The sequence below is a fragment of the Trichomycterus rosablanca genome, chromosome 8, assembly GCF_030014385.1.
Source record: "Trichomycterus rosablanca isolate fTriRos1 chromosome 8, fTriRos1.hap1, whole genome shotgun sequence".
NCBI classification, from domain to species: Eukaryota; Metazoa; Chordata; class Actinopteri; order Siluriformes; family Trichomycteridae; genus Trichomycterus; species Trichomycterus rosablanca.
Genome location: NC_085995.1, coordinates 39,165,522 through 39,173,027, shown reverse-complemented (window position 1 = coordinate 39,173,027; position 7,506 = coordinate 39,165,522). Strand labels below are relative to the sequence as shown.

The 7,506-nt window shown below is 33.6% G+C and overlaps 1 protein-coding gene across 1 annotated transcript in view; it reads left to right on the top strand.

The window, feature by feature from the left end:
• The first annotated feature begins 5,193 nt into the window (after positions 1-5,193).
• The window catches only part of fgfrl1a (fibroblast growth factor receptor like 1a), an 82,636-nt gene continuing 80,323 nt past the window's right edge, over positions 5,194-7,506 (top strand). Inside the window, exon 1 of the mRNA XM_063000183.1 lies at positions 5,194-5,265. The gene's annotated coding sequence lies outside the window, so the exon portion shown is untranslated. The remainder of the gene's footprint in view (positions 5,266-7,506) is intronic.

Genomic DNA, 7,506 nt, shown 5'->3' with positions numbered 1-7,506 from the left:
CAATGTAGTGCACTATTTTATTTATGGTGTACGATGTATATCATTAAATTATTTATAGTGTTCAATGTAGTGCACTATTTTATTTATGGTGTACAATGTATATCATTACGTTATTTATAGGGTACAATGTAGTGCACTATTTTATTTATGGTGTACAATGTATATCATTAAATTATTTATAAGGTACAATGTAGTGCACTATTTTATTTATGGTGTACAATGTATATCATTACGTTATTTATAGGGTACAATGTAGTGCACTATTTTATTTATGGTGTACGATGTATATCATTAAGTTATTTATAGGGTACAATGTAGTGCACTATTTTATTTATGGTGTACAATGTATATCATTACGTTATTTATAGGGTACAATGTAGTGCACTATTTTATTTATGGTGTACGATGTATATCATTAAATTATTTATAGGGTACAATGTAGTGCACTATTTTATTTATGGTGTACAATGTATATCATTAAGTTATTTATAGGGTACAATGTAATGCACTATTTTATTTATGGTGTACGATGTATATCATTAAATTATTTATAGGGTACAATGTAGTGCACTATTTTATTTATGGTGTACGATGTATATCATTAAATTATTTATAGGGTACAATGTAGTGCACTATTTTATTTATGGTGTACGATGTATATCATTAAATTATTTATAGGGTACAATGTAGAGCACTATTTTATTTATGGTGTACAATGTATATCATTACGTTATTTATAGGGTACAATGTAGTGCACTATTTTATTTATGGTGTACGATGTATATCATTAAGTTATTTATAGGGTACAATGTAGAGCACTATTTTATTTATGGTGTACGATGTATGTCATTACGTTATTTATAGGGTACAATGTAGAGCACTATTTTATTTATGGTGTACGATGTATATCATTAAGTTATTTATAGGGTACAATGTAGAGCACTATTTTATTTATGGTGTACGATGTATGTCATTACGTTATTTATAGGGTACAATGTAGAGCACTATTTTATTTATGGTGTACGATGTATATCATTAAGTTATTTATAGGGTACAATGTAGAGCACTATTTTATTTATGGTGTACGATGTATATCATTACGTTATTTATAGGGTACAATGTAGTGCACTATTTTATTTATGGTGTACGATGTATATCATTAAGTTATTTATAGGGTACAATGTAGAGCACTATTTTATTTATGGTGTACGATGTATATCATTACGTTATTTATAGGGTACAATGTAGTGCACTATTTTATTTATGGTGTACAATGTATATCATTAAATTATTTATAGGGTACAATGTAGAGCACTATTTTATTTATGGTGTACGATGTATATCATTAAATTATTTATAGGGTACAATGTAGAGCACTATTTTATTTATGGTATACGATGTATGTCATTACGTTATTTATAGGGTACAATGTAGAGCACTATTTTATTTATGGTGTACGATGTATATCATTAAATTATTTATAGGGTACAATGTAGAGCACTATTTTATTTATGGTGTACGATGTATATCATTACGTTATTTATAGGGTACAATGTAGAGCACTATTTTATTTATGGTGTACGATGTATATCATTAAATTATTTATAGGGTACAATGTAGAGCACTATTTTATTTATGGTATACGATGTATGTCATTACGTTATTTATAGGGTACAATGTAGAGCACTATTTTATTTATGGTGTACGATGTACTGTATATCATTAAGTTATTTATAGGGTACAATGTAGAGCACTATTTTATTTATGGTGTACGATGTATATCATTAAGTTATTTATAGGGTACAATGTAGAGCACTATTTTATTTATGGTATACGATGTATGTCATTACGTTATTTATAGGGTACAATGTAGAGCACTATTTTATTTATGGTGTACGATGTATATCATTAAGTTATTTATAGGGTACAATGTAGTGCACTATTTTATTTATGGTATACGATGTATATCATTAAGTTATTTATAGGGTACAATGTAGAGCACTATTTTATTTATGGTATACGATGTATATCATTAAGTTATTTATAGGGTACAATGTAGAGCACTATTTTATTTATGGTGTACGATGTATATCATTAAGTCATTTATAGGGTACAATGTAGTGCACTATTTTATTTATGGTATACGATGTATATCATTAAGTTATTTATAGGGTACAATGTAGAGCACTATTTTATTTATGGTATACGATGTATATCATTAAGTTATTTATAGGGTACAATGTAGAGCACTATTTTATTTATGGTATACGAGGTATATCATTAAGTTATTTATAGGGTACAATGTAGAGCACTATTTTATTTATGGTGTACGATGTATATCATTACGTTATTTATAGGGTACAATGTAGAGCACTATTTTATTGATGGTGTACGATGTATATCATTACGTTATTGATAGGGTACAATGTAGAGCACTATTTTATTTATGGTATACGATGTATATCATTAAGTTATTTATAGGGTACAATGTAGAGCACTATTTTATTTATGGTATACGATGTATATCATTAAGTTATTTATAGGGTACAATGTAGAGCACTATTTTATTTATGGTGTACGATGTATATCATTAAGTTATTTGTAGGGTACAATGTAGAGCACTATTTTATTTATGGTGTACGATGTATATCATTAAGTTATTTATAGGGTACAATGTAGAGCACTATTTTATTTATGGTGTACGATGTATATCATTAAGTTATTTATAGGGTACAATGTAGTGCACTATTTTATTTATGGTATACGATGTATATCATTAAGTTATTTATAGGGTACAATGTAGAGCACTATTTTATTTATGGTATACAATGTATATCATTAAGTTATTTATAGGGTACAATGTAGAGCACTATTTTATTTATGGTATACGATGTATATCATTAAGTTATTTATAGGGTACAATGTAGAGCACTATTTTATGTATAGTATACATATGCTGGTAAATGCACACAGAAATATAGGTCCTGAGTATCTGGGTTTGATTCTTTCTTCCCATCACTGTCTGTAAAGAGTTTGGTATGTTCTCATGTCTCAGAGTACTTTCCTCCTATAGGGCACTCCAGTATATAGTGAAGGGTTTTTCAATCATGGCCTGATAGGATAGCTGTAGGTGTGGGTGCTGCACTGCAACATGGAAGCGGGGATTGATTTTCTCTGGGTACTATTTCTGAGAAGTTTGCTATGTTCTCCCTGTGTCCATTTGGTGGTACTATGGGTGCAGTTGCCACACAGTCACATTAGTTCTGAGGACTTGAGGTTGATCCTTACCATTGGTTATAGAAGCTTATAGAAGTTTGGCATGTTGACATGGAGGTACTCAAGATACGAACCTAAACATAGACCCACCGTCACCCTAAACAGGATAAGCGATTAGAGATACACTATATGGCCAAAAGTATGTGAACACCCCACTTTTTATTCAGTTGTAGTGTTTCAGCCACACCCATTGCTATCAGGTGTATAAAATGAATGACATAAAATAAATACTATGCCTCCAACCTGCACAGAGCTCTCGTCTCGTCCTCGTTGGTTTAAATTGGCACAAATCCCCATAGGTGCGTTTCAAAATGCTGTAGAAAGTGGAGGCTGTTGCTGTTCCTCATTTAATTTTTCATGGTTTTGGAATAGTCAATTACATTTACAGCATTACAGCATTTAGCATTGTGACCTGATACAATCTGAGCGTTTGCGGGTTAGGGGTCTTGCTTAAGGGCCCAACAGTGGCAACCTTCTGATTACTAGTCCAGTACCCTAAGTATGTATATATACACTGATCAGCCATAACATTAAAACCACCTCCTTGTTTCTACACTCACTGTCCATTTTATCAGCTCCACTTACCATATAGAAGCACTTTGTAGTTCTACAATTACTGACTGTAGTCCATCTGTTTCTCTACATACTTTTTTTCTTCAATGGTCAGGACCCCCACAGGACCACCACAGAGCAGGTATTATTTAGGTGGTGGATCATTCTCAGCACTGCAGTGACACTGACATGGTGGTGGTGTGTTAGTGTGCGTTGTGCTGGTATGAGTGGGTCAGACACAGCAGCGCTGCTGGAGTTTTTAAATACCGTGTCCACTCACTGTCCACTCTATTAGACACTCCTACCTAGTTGGTCCACCTTGTAGATGTAAAGTCAGAGACGATCGCTCATCTATCGCTGCTGTTTGAGTCGGTCATCTTCTAGACCTTCATCAGTGGTCACAGGACGCTGCCCACGGGGCGCTGTTGGCTGGATATTTTTGGTTGGTGGACTACTCTCAGTCCAGCAGTAACAGTGAGGTGTTTAAAAACTCCAGCAGCGCTGCTGTGTCTGATCCACTCATACCAGCACAACACACACTAACACACCACCACCATGTCAGTGTCACTGCAGTGCTGAGAATGATCCACCACCCAAATAATACCTGCTCTGTGGTGGTCCTGTGGTGGTCCTGACCATTGAAGAACAGGGTCAAAGGGGGCTAACAAAGCATGCAGAGAAACAGATGGACTACAGTCAGTAATTGTAGAACTACAAAGTGCTTCTATATGGTAAGTGGAGCTGATAAAATGGACTGTGAGTGTAGAAACAGGGAAGTGGTTTTAATGTTATGGCTGATCGGTATAGTGTATGTAGTGCTCTGCTTTCCACAAGGGGTGCGATTTGGGACAGGACCCTACTCTACTATGGACTATAAATAAATTGTGTCCCGAGTTCTGTGCTCTGATTGGTTGGAAGTTGGAGTAAGGCTGGACTGAACAATGTGGATTCGCAGGAGTGTGTGTGTGTGTGTGTGTGTGTGTGTGTGTGTGTTGCTTCAATAATCAGTTAACGGAGAGCTCAGTTACGGTGAGTCCGGCTGTGGTGCACCCGGAGCTTTTGATTCGCAGTTTAATAGACTTTCTGCACATTAAGAGGGATTTAATAGCGGATTCGTGGATTCAAGCCGAACTTTCCCGAATGGAACCGAACTGACCCGAAGTGAAGTGAAGGGGATTGGAGCGATTTATAGCGCAGCGGTTACGGTCCGAACTCTGTATTCTGTCAGGCGAATAAAATCTGCACTTTTTACACTTAGAAACCACTTTAAGACAGAATTAGTTACAGGACGGAGTGATTTTGGATGTGTATTCTTTACCGTGTGGATTTTGGATTCCGTTTTCAATCCCAACACTGGCTGAACTTTATTTCCATGGAAAGATGTGAGCCCTGAAGTTCTCAGCACTGAGAATCAGATCACAAATTCCCACAGTGTCGGTGAGTCTTAAATCTGAGCTTTCGTTTATATTATTATTATTATTATTTGTAATATTAAGCTGGATCAGACCTGCACATGCATGGCAGCACTAAGAGCTTTTCTACTTTCACCTTGTTTTACCTGCTGGAGTTTCTTCATTCGCTGCTTCATTAAATTTTTGCATATTTTTATTGATTTAAAATGTTCAGACAAATAAAAAAGTGTATTAAACAGTATTATTAAACATACAGACTGTAGGCTACATGCATGGCATCATGGACCTGTCCTGTGCTTAATTCTATTATATCTTATAAATTGAATAAAGTGACATAAATCTAATCAATAAAAGCATGTGATTCAGTATTTATTATAATGTTTTCGGTTTTAACATGATTAGTATGAATAAAAGATTTAATTTCATTACATTTCACGTACTGGGAACCCCAGTGACACAAACTTTACCTTCTAAAGTGTCTTGATTATGTGGGTTCATAACATTTATTCTTCTTATTATTATTCTTATTATTCTTATTATTCTTATTCTTATTATTATTAATTATTATATATTTGTTATTTGTTATATATATATATATATATATATATATATATATATATATATATGTATGTATATATATATGTATATATAAAAACCTTACATTTTACCTTTTCTATCTATCTATCTATCTATCTATCTATCTATCTATCTATATATATATATATATATATATATATATATATATATATGTATAATATAAAACGTTACAGTATAATATATATATATATATTATATACTTTGTATTTATGTGTTTAGATTTTTGTACTTAGACATTAGATTCTATATAACTGAGATTTACAATATGTATATGCATATATATTTATATATTATATGTGTACACATATAACAAAAATTAACATTTGTATATAGATTCTATATAACTCAGATTATATATATATATATATATATATATATATGTGTGTGTGTGTGTGTGTGTGTGTGTGTGTGTGTGTGTGTGTGTGTGTATATACAGTATATATTGTGATGTATTTAAACCTTTATTGGTTACACTGTGATTATGATATGATTTACTTACTTAATTCCATACCTGTTTACTTACTGGGCACCCAAATAATACAAACTTTATACTTATTTTGAATTAATTGAACAATTATTATGATTATTTAATTGTTAGGGGAAAAAGCAGCTTTTTTCATTTATACCTTCTCTTTTTTCTGTTGTTTATGGAGATAAGGACGTAATCACTCCACATACAGGCTCTGTAGCATGAGAAGGGCACGTGGAAATCTGGCTCCCAAACCTTTTTACTGGCTCCTTATATACACACACATACTTTTCTAAATTGGCCCCCATGGTTCATGAGTAGATCCAGTAATTCAACATCAGGCTTAAATGGATAAATTATGTTATCACGTATTATACGTTTAATACGCTGATGTTGACGTTGTAAGAGCTCCCTTACTGTTTTACTCTCATGCCTATGGGAGCCGGGTTATGGCACCATGTGAAATATTCTCAAATATTTGAAATATTCCCATTAATATACTTACATCTCTGTATCACTCTGTGTACGGAAAGATTGTAGATGATGATAAAATTATTTATTATCGCTGCATTTTACTGATTAAAATTTTTCCAAAACATAGAATTATCTTTCTTATAATTCATAAAACTCATAAAAAGATCTTCACCTCTTGAACATTCATATTTTTAATCTTTAATATCACTAATGGAACAAATAAAATCTCACTGTTGTGTAATATTCTGTGTAAATGTGTAATACTCTGAATCCCCAGCGGTGCTATCGGCCATTCTGGCGTGTACAAACAGACATGGTTGGCTATGTCTTAGGCCCCGTGATGGACTGGTGTCCTGTTCAGGGGGTGTTACTGCATTGTGCCTGGCGATTCTGGGTAACCGGACTCACCGCAACCCTGACCTGGTTAAAGCGGCGTTAAAACGTGATACAATAGCATGAAATGACGAACAGCCACCAAACAAAACAAGCCTGGAAGAAGTTAGAATAAACGTACACTGATGAGCCACAACATCAGACATCTAACTGTGAAAGGTTAAGGGCCTCGCTCAAGGGTTCAAGAGTTGCAAGCTGGCAGTGGTGCAGCTTGAACCATGGATCTTCTGATTATCTAAACCGCTGAGCTTCCACTGCCCACTCTTTAGAACCATCCTGGTACCTGGTACAGGCCATTATTATTACTGTCACATTATTAAAGCTTTTCTTTTC